The following is a 14,437-nucleotide window of genomic DNA, read 5'->3' as shown; positions in this document are numbered from 1 at the left end:
GGTGCTAACTTTTACATATCCATCTTGTGGGTAAAATTCTGTACAAGAGAATCTGACTTTATGACTTGTTCAATTCACAGAAAAATGATTGTAAAACCATTTTAAAACCAAGATATATGATGATCTACAAAAGCTTCTGGGCCATTTCGCCTGCTGTGCTAAATGTTTGTCAGACATGTCATCAGCGAGGCTGTTTGACAGATATCAGCAAACTTGACTAGGATAAATCTTATATCTACAACTGATTACATAAGTGTCTATAGCCAAGCACATTTGACAGCAATGAAAAATGTCATCTTGCCGTTGTTAAATGTGGTTACCTCGCCATATTACATTATAGTCGGGGTGACAATAGTAATCCATTCTAATGTCACAGCAAGTTGAGCAAAAGAGGTCCTTATCGTTCCTTCCCATCGCTCAGCAGACCAGAATTGAGACATTTGATGGTATTTGCTATGGCAACCAATTGAAATGTACTTGATTGTGATGTTAAATCACAGGGCACCTCGGTTTTAAACTTTCTGCCACACTTTGATGAAAGGCATTGTCGGCTTACAAGTGCCAGAGCAGACTCTTAAAGGGATCTGCTATTGATCAAGTTCAATGTTCTTATCAATATGTAAACTAATTTAATTGGATTTCCTAAATGAAGTATTGCCTTTTGTCGCTATACATCACCACTCTGCTACACTCCACCTTGGAGAAATCTAAACAAAGCCTCTAATGGCTACAACCCACTTCATATCTGAAAACATTTGTTCTGCAAACAGACTGTTAAATATTTTAACATCCACTCCGCCCTCTTACCATGAATTTTTGCAGTGTCCTTGGAATTTTTCTAAACGGCATTCTCTTACAGAATTATAAACATTACATATCACCTTTTTGTTAAGTATCCTTTTTTATATACTTAAAATGCCCTATCCAATGAGTTGCACAAAGTTGCCTCAATGTTTTTATATATATGGTTTTGGTGGCTGGCTAATAAGTGGAAAAAGTCAAAACACATTAATGCTGCGATGTGCTGACTACAAACTTCCATTAAGTGACATACTTGCTGTCTGTGATTTCTTAAAAGGACCTATTAGATCAAAGCATCCTCTAGTCGTTGGTCTCAGACCGCTCTGCCGAGGCCTCCTCTCCAACGTCTACCAGGTGCTAGTCAAAGGTCTTATTCTATGAAAATGCCACATCTTCCTGTCTACACTACAGTAATTGAACTTACACACAAAAATGTCCTCTCTTAGTCTGTTATTTCATCCTCGTGGCTAAATATGGAAATAAATATTTCATTCCCAGCAGGGTACCTTTCAAATTCCCTCCCCATTAATCACACATGTAAATGTCCTATAATTTCTCTACACCAACATTACAAGCCAGCACCCTGTCACCTTTATACTATGAATATTGCTCCACTGAATGTTCTGGTTTTAGCATATGATAGAATCAAATTAACCTTTAAAGCTAATACTTGGTGATTGTATTTCTAATCCTTCGACAATCAGATACAAAAAATAATCTTTTGTGCGTAATATTGTAACAACCTTCCTGATCTTGCAATGATTAGAGATATTGTGTCAGAAGATTTCACTCCTGTAGGAGAATTTCAATAATGTCAAACGGCAATTTCACTTTAGGACATATACTAGCGAAACCTTAGTGAATACATTTTATTGAATAGCTAAATAACTAAGTATATGCAAGTCATGGTCGTGCCTTCAACCTTAGCACAATTACCCCTGAGAGCTGAAGTACATGTCGTATTTCGCATAATAAAGGAGACCTTAAATAAAACTGTTACAGAAGTTTCTCCCTCACAAGCAAAAGAGTTCCAATTACATGCACTTTCACATGTTGTTAAAATATAAAAATAATACAATCAAAATTGCTATTTGAGTCAGACTTCTAAAAAGTCATGTGACAACATGAATTGATGGACTCTAAATGGAAAGTAGATTTGTTCTATTTGGTCAACAATTTCTTCCAAACATGACAGATATTCCATTTCAACTAATTCCCTAGAAATATATCTAATATCAAAAATACAACTGTTTTAAGTGCATAATCAATATTATTATTCAACTACTGAAAACTTTGACAGACATATATGATGTACAGTCAACAACCAAAAATTTGGCTTTGTTTCAAAAACATATCAAATTGATGCTTTGCAAACATCATTGTATCCCATCAAAATATTATTTTTGCTACAACGATAATATAACCTGACAGGTCAAAACATTTAGTTAAATCCCTGACATGACATGATGTGTCTGACCCAAGCCTTTCACTGACTCAGACTGACTGACTACCAGCGGTTAGAAACAATGCATGGTCATGTTGGTACAAATCCTGGCTGCACTTAAATCTCATAATGTTACATCATACTTCAAGCCTGTCACAATGACAAATTAGAAATTATAATTAAAAATGTTGTAAAACTGATATTGGTTTTATACATTTATGTATGCAGTTGATCCTATATGCAGTTGATCCTAATGTTGACCTTTACGATGCCGTCACATGTATAATCATACACACCGTTATATAACAACATGCTGATGACATGTCACAAACGTACATCAATCAAACCATTACTCTAGAGTGCATACTGTATAAATCTTGTATACTTTATCAGCATCTAATCTAAACTTTATTCGTAAGTTTTTGAAACTGCAAAAAATATCAAATGCACATTTCTGAACACTCAGATGCAGAAAGAATGCAAATTTTTTATTATGAATTTGTCAAAAACCTGATATACAGTGTTACATAAGGTATTATACAATATCATGTACATTACAAAACCAAGGTCAACAAAAAATGAGATGAAGGTATCATACTATGTACAACAGCCTGGTCAACACACATGTATATAGAGATGGTTGTAGAGATGTCTTGTGCAAGGTCAACATACTTATAGAGATTTTGAGTTGTACAAAGTCATCCTATTTATAGAGGTGAGTTTTACAAGGTCAACATACTTATCAGATATTGAACTGTACAAGGTCATCATATTATAGAGGTGAGTTTTACAAGGTCAACATATTTATAGAGATTTTGAGTTGTACAAGGTCATCCTATTTATAGAGGTGAGTTTTACAAGGTCAAGATACTTAAAGAGATATTGAACTGTACAAGGTTAACATACTTATAGAGATATTGAACTGTACAAGGTCATCATATTCATAAAGGTTAGTTTAAAAAAGTCAACATATTTATAGAGTTTTGTGTTTTACAAGGTCAACATACTTTTATAGGGCTAGGATTTGATTAGTACAAGGTCATTATATCTATAGAGATGAGATTTACAAGGTCAACACACTGATAGAGATTAGGAGTTGTACAAGATCACCCTACATCATAAGAACTAAAGTATTGTACAAAGTTAATAAACTAGCTATCATATTCAGGCATATACAACTTCATGTAAAGATGTATGTGCATCAGTCCAAAACCACATTTTATAATGAAACCACTTCTATGTACTTATTCAATATCCATAGACATTGACATTCTATCAGGAACCTGTAATATTTTGAAATAAACATCCTGACTCACCTTTGTGTTGAACCGTTTTTTCATTTAACTTGACGAATAAATCCAATTGAATATTTAAAAAAACGTTCGTCCTTACAAAGCACATGAGCTTATGTCTGTGTTAACTGGATGTGTGTATATAAAAGCACACTGAATCCGCTATTCACCGACCACAGGTACGACCAGCAGGATCAACTTCCTCAGGTGCCTGATTACCCGACTGGTAATGTCGGTATCGAGACAGGAAGTACCTGTAAACTGATAGGGACACCAACTTTAAAACGACAATGTTCTTGCCAATCTCAAAGTCAGTCATGTGAAATAAATAATTGTTACCTACATTGTCTATCCTTTTGTAATTTCATTGAACAGAATGAATAGGATAATGAGCGTATCCCACACCCAAACCTAAAGGTAGGACCGAGCTATTGTGTGGCTTATAATTCCATTCTTTACGATTTCACCTTCAGCACACAGAACTGTCATATACGAACTCCGTCTCGAACACTTCGAGACGTCTGTTCAATGTTTGAACAGGCGTATTGGAATGCCAGTCAGTGGCTATCAATAGTAAAGTCACCCCCCAGAGTGTTGCCTAACTTACACAATAACGCTTACGTGACATTATAAATCTGAATGTGATTGAACAAAGTATTTCATCCGATAATCGTGATTCAATCTCAAAAATGACCTTCCTGTTAGATTATGAATATGCTTTCCATTTTTTCTCGCTTGAATAACTTGATACTTAGTTAGAAACACTTCATAACAATGTTACCATACATCTTTTGGATGACATTGATACCCTATTTTATCTCAGAGATAACGTGATACTTCCTTATAATATCTCCTCAGATAACTGTATGCCCCATTATAATATATCACTAAAATATCTTGATACCCCATTATAATATATCACTCAGATAACTTGATACCCCATTATAATATATCACTCAGATAACTTGATACCCCATTATAATATATCACTCAGATAACTTGATATCCCATTATAACATATCACTCAGATAACTTGATACCCCATTATAATATATCACTCAGATAGCTTGATACCCCATGATAATATATCACTCAAATAACTTGATACTCCATTACAATATATCACTCATATAACTTGATACCCCATTATAATATGTCACTCAGATAACTTGATACCCCATTTTAATATATATCACTCAGATAACTTGATACCCCATTATAATATATATCACTCAGATAACTTGATCCCCCATTATAATATACCACTCAGATAAATTGATACTTCATTATAATATATCACTCAGATAACGTGATACTTCATTATAATATATCACTCAGATAACGTGATACTTCATTATAATATATCACTCAGATAACGTGATACTTCATTATAATATATCACTCAGATAACGTGATACTTCATTATAATATATCACTCAGATAACGTGATACTTCATTATAATATATCACTCAGATAACGTGATACTTCATTATAATATATCACTCAGATAACTTGATACCCCATGATAATATATCACTCAAATAACTTGATACTCCATTACAATATATCACTCAAATAACTTGATACCCCATTATAATATATCACTCAGATAACTTGATACCCCATGATAATATATCACTCAAATAACTTGATACTCCATTACAATATATCACTCAAATAACTTGATACCCCATTATAATATGTCACTCAGATAACTTGATACCCCATTTTAATATCTCACTCAGATAACTTGATACCCCATTATAATATATATCACTCAGATAACTTGATACCCCATTTAAATATCTCACTAAGATAACTGTATATGCCCCATTATAATATTTCACTCAATAACTTAATTGATACCCTGTTATTATATTGCACTTGAATTATTTGATACCCCGTTTTGATATCTCACTCAGATAACTCAATACCTTGTTATGACGTCTCTCTCAAATAAGTTTAAACGCTGTTTTGATATCTCACTTGAATAACTTGATATCATTTGTTATTTTTTTCTGGAAACTTTGTATCCAGTTAATGATACCCGTAGCATTTGGTCTCATAGCAATTTATTTCTGTTTATATTTAAATTTAAGTTTTCTATAGTCCCAGCAGATTTTGACAGCATTTTGTAATTTCATATCCTTCAAACATAATGCACAATAAAAAGCAGTGATAGCTATAGGCAGCGTCTCCAATATAAGTTTGACAGTAACACACACAGATGATTTAGGATGCAAAAAGTTTACATTCTGCTGTTTTGAATGGATCTGAAACAATTTCAGTTAGATTTCAACAAAACTTGAAATATTTTATAGGTAAATTTGAAGAAAACGAGCTAGAATCAATTGCGACAGATGGAAAGAAATTTTACAATATATTTGAGTTTGTAGTATGGAACATTTTTCAAAGATATAGTGATCTTAAGAAAATAAAGATGGCTGATAGTTTTCTACGACTGTGACATGCACTATCAACGGCAATGTTAATGGTGATTAGAGCCGCTGATCGCAATCAAAGTTCTCCAAGCTCCAGGTTTAAACGGCTTCATCTGACAGACGAAGCCCTAGCTAACAGAGTCGGAAAACAACTTGATGCTTAAATAAAACTTGAATCAAATACTGCACTTGGAAGGTTGTTTTGTAGTAAAATGCCTTCTTAGCATTTTAAGAGTTCAGATTGAGACAACTTTATGTTTTTTTTATAATTTGCCTGAGTTGAATTGTGGGTAAACACCATTGATTCTGTGAGTGAATTGTCAAACTGTAATCCTAGTCCAATATATACTTGGCCATGAAGATCAATCATTTTGTACTATCTACAATATATGGCCATGAAAATCAATCATTTACAACCAAGCACATATATAAAAGGCACCCGAAATAACTCATTGTGCCACAGAATATTCAAAATATGACCATCAACCAAAACTTTAGATAGAAAGAATTTGATGTATTTCCTCTGTTACAGCCTACATGAGACAAAAAAGTTTCCAATTCCATCAGGGAGGAATTATCCTCAGTTCAATCTGAATCTATAATCCTCAAGAATTCTGTGTGACATTTATTTTATCATTTATTGGACACCTGTAAAATCATAGATTATGGGTTAAATCTGTCCCGTGGTTACATAACTGTCGTGTAAAATATATTATGTAATAGTAAATTGGATACAGATTTCTTAGGCAATTCATGTCTGTAAATATTTTATTACCATACAATTTTTGGTACAATAAAAAAAGAACAAGTAAATTCTGCCTTACATACCACCTTTCTTTAACTACCACTTACCATTATATACCACCTTTCTATTTATATCTACCATCTGTTTAGAACTACCACTTGTCAACTGCTACCACCTATTATAACCACCTGTCTATATATACCAATTGTCTATTTCTACCACCTGTCTATATATACCACCTGTCTATTACTACCACCTGTATATATATACCACCTGTCTATTACTACCACCTGTATATATATACCACCTGTCTATTACTACCACCTGTCTATATATACGAACTGTCTATAACTACCACCTGTCTATTAATCTACCACCTGTCTATATATACAACCACCTGTCTATTACTACCACCTGTTATGACAACCACCTGTCTATATATACCAACTGTCTATATATACCAACTGTCTATAACTACAACCTGTCTATATCTACCACATGTCTATAACTACCACCTGTCTATATATACCACCTCTCTGTAACTTCCACCTGTCTATAATTACCACCTGTCTATAACTACCAACTGTGTATTATAACTACTGCCTGTCTATAAATACCCCCTCTCTATAATGTGTCTTCATCTACAACCTGTCTATAAATACCACCTCTATAACTTCCACCTGTCTATAAATACCACCTGTCTATAACTACCACCTGTCAATAGCTACCACCTGTCTATAACTACCACCTGTCTATAACTTCCACCTGTCTATAATTACCACCTGTCTATAACTACCACCTGTCAATAGCTAACACCTGTCTATAACTACCACATATCTATAACTACCACCTATCTTTATCTACCACCTGTCTATAGCTACCACCTGTCTATAACTACCACCTGTCTATAGCTAATACCTGTCTATACATACCACCACCTGTCTATTACTACCACCTGTCTATATATAACAACTGTCTATAACTACCACCTGTCTATATCCACCACATGTCTATAACTACCACCTGTCTATATATACCACATGTCTATTACTACCACCTGTCTATGTATTCCACCTGTCTATATATACCACTTGTCTATTACTACCACTTGTCTATATATACCACCTGTCTATTACTACCACCTGTCTATATATACCACCTGTTTATATATACCATCTGTTTAGAATTACCACTTGTCAATTACTACCACCTGTCTATTAATACCACCTGTCTATAACTACCACCTGTCTATATATACCACCTGTCTATAACTACCACAAACAAAACTATTTTTTTACCTGGTATATCTACATAAATAGTGCATGTATGTGTCAATCTGTACTGTGCTTACCCTGTCCTAGGTTGTACGTAGTGTCTGGAAGTTGCCTGTGCAGCATACATGTATGATGATCATGACCCACCAATCAGAAGGCAGGACTTGTATAGAGGAATGCAAGTGCATTGATTAGAAATTGTTGGAAAATGAAATCATAGGTCATGATTATTGAACTCCAGGATTTTGCTGTCACCATGAAACACCAATCAGCTTCATCATATGGTGTGATATTTAGAAAAAAATCTTTGATAATATTTACAAAACCTATCAGGTCCTTGTATTATCATACGGATGTTCATCAACATTTTATGTATGTGTCTAATTTCACATATATTGGTCTTATTTCATACAATCACAAAAGCTTTCATTACAGATAAATAGAATAATTTCTTAACTGGGATATAAATATCAGCAGACAGGATTTGTCATTGTAAAAAATAAATTAGAAAGAACGAGAATAGCCAAATAAATACCTACAAGTGTAGATTAGCTAGCTTGAAAAGTTGGAAACCATCCAAAGAAAATTAATCTGGAGACACTGAACCCTGAAAGGTAAAGAATTTTATCAACCGGAATGTCACTTCTTCCTATTTCGCTGTACTATTTAGAGCAGTGTCATACAGTCAAGAAAGCCCAGAGGAAGGTCTAACTCACTGGGTGTTTACTTAAGGAAGCTTAGACCAACAGTTAACTCCCTTTGTGATATCCGTTTTTAGTAAAGGAAATAAATAAAAACGGTTGTAACAATGGTTAACTCCCTTTATGGTTTCCTTGTTTTATTTAAGGATGACCATACCCCTAATTATCTCACTTTTTGATTTTCATGTTTAGTTATAGATACCTCTACCAATGGTTAACTCCCTTTATTATTTCCTTGTTTTATTTAGGGATGACCATACCCCTAGTTATCTCTCTTTGTGATTCCCATGTTTAGTTGTAGATACCTCTACCAATGGTTAACTTCCTTTTTGATTTCCTTGTTTTATTTAGGGATGACCATACCCCTAATTATCTCTCTTTGTGATTTTCATGTTAAGTAATAGATACCTCTACCAATGATTAACTTCCTTTTTTTATTTCCTCGTTTTATTTAGGGATGACCATACCCCTAGTTATCTCCCTTTGTGATTCCCATGTTTAGTTGTAGATACCTCTACCAATGGTTAACTCCCTTTTTGATTACCTTGTTTTATTCAGGGATGACCATACCCCTAATTATCTCCCTTTGTGATTTTCATGTTTAGTTATAGATACCTCTACCAATGGTTCACTCCCTGTATGCTTTCCTTGTTTTATTTTAGGAAAACCATACCCCTAGTTATCTCCCTTTGTGATTCTCATGTTTAGTTGTAGATACCTCTACCAATGGTTGACTCCCTTTATGATTACCTTGTTTTATTTAGGGATGACCTTACCGCTAGTTATCCCTTTGTGATTCTCATGTTTAGTTATAGATACCTCTCCCAATGGTTAACTCCCTTTTTTATTTCCTCGTTTTATTTAGGGATGACCATACCCCTAATTCTCTCCCTTTGTGATTTTCATGTTTAGTAATAGATACCTCTACCAATGATTAACTCCCTTTTTTATTTCCTCGTTTTGTTTAGGGATGACCATACCCCTAGTTATCTCCCTTTGTGATTCCCATGTTTAGTTATAGATACCTCTACCAATGGTTTACTCCCTGTATGCTTTCCTTGTTTTATTTTAGGAAAACCATACCCCTAGTTATCTCCCTTTGTGATTCTCATGTTTAGTTGTAGATACCTCTACCAATGGTTAACGCCCTTTATGATTACCTTGTTTTATTTAGGGATAACCATACCCCTAATTATCTCACTTTGTGATTTTCATGTTTAGTAATAGATACCTCTACCAATGATTAACTCCCTTTTTTATTTCCTCGTTTTATTAAGGGATGACCATACCCCTAATTACCTCCCTTTGTGATCCCCATGTTTAGTTGTAGATACCTCCACCAATGGTTAACTCCCTTTACGATTACCTTGTTTTATTTAGGGATGACCATACCCCTAATTATCTCCCTTTGTGATTTTCATGTTTAGTAATAGATACCTCTACCAATGATTAACTCCCTTTTTTATTTCCTCGTTTTATTTAGGGATGACCATACCCCTAGTTATCTCCCTTTGTGATTCCCATGTTTAGTTATAGATACCTCTACCAATGGTTTACTCCCTGTATGCTTTCCTTGTTTTATTTTAGGAAAACCATACCCCTAGTTATCTCCCTTTGTGATTCTCATGTTTAGTTGTAGATACCTCTACCAATGGTTAACTCCCTTTATGATTACCTTGTTTTATTTAGGGATAACCATACCCCTAATTATCTCACTTTGTGATTTTCATGTTTAGTTATTGATACCTCTACCAATGGTTAACTCCCTTTATGATTTCCTTGTTTTATTTAGGGATGACCATACCCCTAGTTATCTCTCTTTGTGATTCTCATGTTTAGTTGTAGATACCTCTACCAATGGTTAACTCCCTTTATTATTTCCTTGTTTTATTTAGGGATGACCATACCCCTAATTATCTCACTTTGTGATTTTCATGTTTAGTAATAGATACCTCTACCAATGGTTAACTTCCTTTTTGATTTCCTCGTTTTATTTAGGGATGCCCATCCCCCTAATTACCTCCCTTTGTGATTCCCATGTTTAGTTGTAGATACCTCTACCAATGGTTTACTCCCTTTATTATTTCCTTGTTTTATTTAGGGATCACCATACCCCTAATTATCTCACTTCGTGATTTTCATGTTTAGTAATAGATCCCTCTACCAATGGTTAACTCCCTTTTTTATTTTCTCGTTTTATTAAGGGATGACCATACCCCTAATTACCTCCCTTTGTGATTCCCATGTTTAGTTGTAGATACCTCTACCAATGGTTAACTCCCTTTATGATTACCTTGTTTTATTTAGGGATGACCTTACCGCTAGTTATCCCTTTGTGATTCTCATGTTTAGTTATAGATACCTCTACCAATGGTTAACTCCCTTTTTTATTTCCTCGTTTTATTAAGGGATGACCATACCCCTAATTACCTCCCTTTGTGATTCCCATGTTTAGTTGTAGATACCTCTACCAATGGTTAACTCCCTTTATTATTTCCTTGTTTTATTTAGGGATGACCATACCCCTAATTATCTCCCTTTGTGATTTTCATGTTTACTTATAGACACCCTCACAATGGTTCACTACCTGTATGAATTCAATGTTTAGTCAAAGATGCCAAGATCAATGAGACGATGATCACAACTCCAACATTTATCCCCCTTTGTGATTCTTATGTAGTTAAGGATGCTCATACCAATGGCTTTTTCTCTTTGTGTTTTTCATATAGTTAAGTGATGCCTGCAAGGCAGCAGTTATCTCCATTGGAAAACGTCATGTAATTAAAGATGTTAAGGAAGTTATTATTCATAAAGTAAAAGCAACTTTTTCTATGTAAAAAGAAAATGCAACATGATTTTATCAAAGGGGCTGGTCGGGGAAACAATGTCATATTTGCTAAAATGGCATACACATGTTTAAAATACCTTCTTATGGAATATACTGATTCAAATTTTGCTGAAATTCACTACCTAAGAGTAAAATTTATAATTATTTTAAAGAAATCCTAAATCGTCACCTGACAGTCTAAAACTCTCAATTGACACAGATCAGTGATGTAATTTTACCGCACTCGCGTCATCAACAAGGCCAAATATAAACATTGCGGCGAAAGAAAAAGATGCATGCAAAAGTCATGACAGGCACGAGGTATCAATACCGTTATATATAACAACAACATAAAGGTAGGAATACTACACTTGCATCATACATGACCTTTCAAAACAATTATTTACGTATAGTATTGCTGTCTTGTCCGCTAGTTGAGTCCGACATGCCTCACTTTCGAAACAACCACGTGACATATATAAATAGATCTGCGCTAAATTAACGCAGGGCTTCCCTGAGATTTCAGTGGTCAAAACTGGACATTGCAAGCAGAACTCGACCATCATATTGCCGTGGTATAACTTTTGGAAGGCCAGAGAAGGGAGACCAATTTATTTTGTATTTTCTTCTCGACCAGCCCCTTTAACAATGCAAAAGAAACTTTTTTGAAGTATTATGATCATATATATATATCAGAAATATTATAAAGCCTCTTTCCATTTAGAATATAAAACAGCATCATTTTGGGCAATATCTTATACTTTCTGCAACATACCTGAAGTTAATATTGTTTTGTATGGGAGAGATTCTTAAAAATCTATAGAGTGTGTCTTTGATTTTTGAGGCTAGTAATGGATGTACGGCATACGCAGACTACAAAGTGGTTTGTGTATTGTGGTCGAGCCGGCAGACAAGGAAATAATGCATGTTCTCCTGTCAACTTTTGAATTTTGATAACACATTGCCTCCTACATCTCCGCCCCACCCCTCGTCCTTCTAACCCTGTCTGACGTCTTACAATCAATATTGTACCAGGTAAATTTTAACTCTCAGATGAACAGACTGTAGTCATTAGATTATATAAGCGTTTTTACTATGCCTCTTCTGTAATGACGCTTCAGGTCGATATATTTGCTAAAACTTCTTTATTCCAAATGTGGTTTACAAAAAGTCATTGGAGAAGTTAGGAGAATATATTTCATTTCCACAAGCAGATATCCCTAGCATATTCTGCAGAATAGAAAATTTTAAATAATTGCATGAATTGTCAAAGAAAAACATATTTAAGTTGGTAGGCTGGTTTCTTTGTCTGAAAAAGTTATTATTTATCAATTCTTACCCAATTACTTTGCGTAAAATAGACCCATCCTTCAGAAAATGAATCCTTTACACAATTCCATACTTGTGACAAACGTAAGGGATGGAATTGTTTTTATAAGGTGTGTCGTGCTAAGGTAATTATTGAGGGTAATACTGTTCTGAGGAAGCTTGTCTTACAATGAAACATTATGTTCACCACCAGATTGTGAATCGTACCATGGAGCAGTGATCCTTGGACTTTCGATACAATGACCGACACCACCACTGTGACGGTATAGAAATTACTGTGTAGGGGTATAATTCTACAGGTCAATTCTTTAACCACACTTAATTATAGACATTTCGATGTAGATATCAGTGTCAACTTTACCTGTAAATTAACGTAGGTAAGTGGAATCATTTCAAAGCTGTAAATATTATTTCAAAACCCTGTAAATTTATCTCACTTCCTCTTTTGACCACTAATTACAGTACAGAAGAACCTAACATGTGATGTACAGAAGTTGAATGTACTTAGCTACCTCTCTAAACATTTGTTACCCGAGACAGGGCAGGATTTCTTTCAAATGGATTGATGTTGATTTCAGGTGCAAACACAAATTGTCTATCTGTACCTGGATTTGTCTCAACAATGGGGTGAGGAGTACAGGACGCTGTTAAAACATCACACACAACCCCAGATGTTTGTGGGTTTTTTTTCTTTTTCACAAAGAGACGTAATCTGCAGCTTGGTATCTGTCTGTCCTCATCTGATACTCATAACATTTATCCCATTTTGCACTTTAGAAAAAAAATAGGATTTTCAACTCCGTTCAAGGGATTCAAAATCAATTACAGCACAATGACAAATTGTAGCTATTTGTAGCTAATTCACAGCTTGTTGTTGGTGAAATTTTTGTAAAATATCTCATGTTAAACTATAATTACTAAAACATTTTCACAATTATGATTCTATATTAAAGCAAAATAAGATACATTATATGTATATGTACGATGTATATATTCTTACAATCAAACTCTGTCAAACTCTTAACATCTAAAATTGTCTGTTCCATGTAATTTCTCTGGTTTCTGACAACAAAACAATTTAAATACATTTGCACATTATCAATTAGATAAATTAAACACCTTGCTAGTCTGGAAGATATTTTTTCATGGATCTGACAATTTCAAACGAAAGAGTTTGACTGCATTTTTCAACTTTGAACATACCTACAATGTAGATCTTTCGCTAACTTCTTTAATCCAAATCTCTTAATGGTTATATGGTCAATATACGTGTACACACTGCAGTCATGTATATAAACCGTATTTCGATGAATTGTATGATTGGAAGTAATACTGACTAATCCCCAATCAGGGCACACATTGGTTGTGGGATGAGTGTACAACTGTGGAACAATACTGATGACCATTTAGAGACATGCTGTACCATGTTTTATTATGGGTGGGAACAGATACTGAATACCACAGGGCACCTATAGCTATGTTTGTACCATGAATGTAATATAATGTACACCAGCTGCACTACAATCCACTTCACAAAGGGAAATATACACTCATTGGGATGACATGATAACATTTAGTTTAT

The 14,437-nt window shown here is 34.3% G+C and overlaps 1 protein-coding gene across 2 annotated transcripts in view; it reads right to left on the bottom strand.

The window, feature by feature from the left end:
* LOC110466659 (adhesion G protein-coupled receptor L2-like) overlaps positions 1 to 14,115 on the bottom strand; it is an 80,285-nt gene extending 66,170 nt beyond the window's left edge. Inside the window, exon 1 of one of the 2 annotated variants that reach the window (XM_021523320.1) lies at positions 14,059 to 14,115. The gene's annotated coding sequence lies outside the window, so the exon portion shown is untranslated. Of the gene's footprint in view, positions 1 to 3,561; positions 3,858 to 14,058 lie in introns of those variants that run through there. The other variant, XM_021523319.1, reaches the window with a different exon arrangement.
* Between the last annotated feature and the right edge of the window lie 322 nt (positions 14,116 to 14,437).

The sequence above is a fragment of the Mizuhopecten yessoensis genome, unplaced genomic scaffold, assembly GCF_002113885.1.
Source record: "Mizuhopecten yessoensis strain PY_sf001 unplaced genomic scaffold, ASM211388v2 scaffold11139, whole genome shotgun sequence".
Taxonomy (NCBI): Eukaryota; Metazoa; Mollusca; class Bivalvia; order Pectinida; family Pectinidae; genus Mizuhopecten; species Mizuhopecten yessoensis.
Note: the sequence above shows the minus strand (reverse complement) of the source record. Positions and strands in the feature narration are given on the sequence as shown.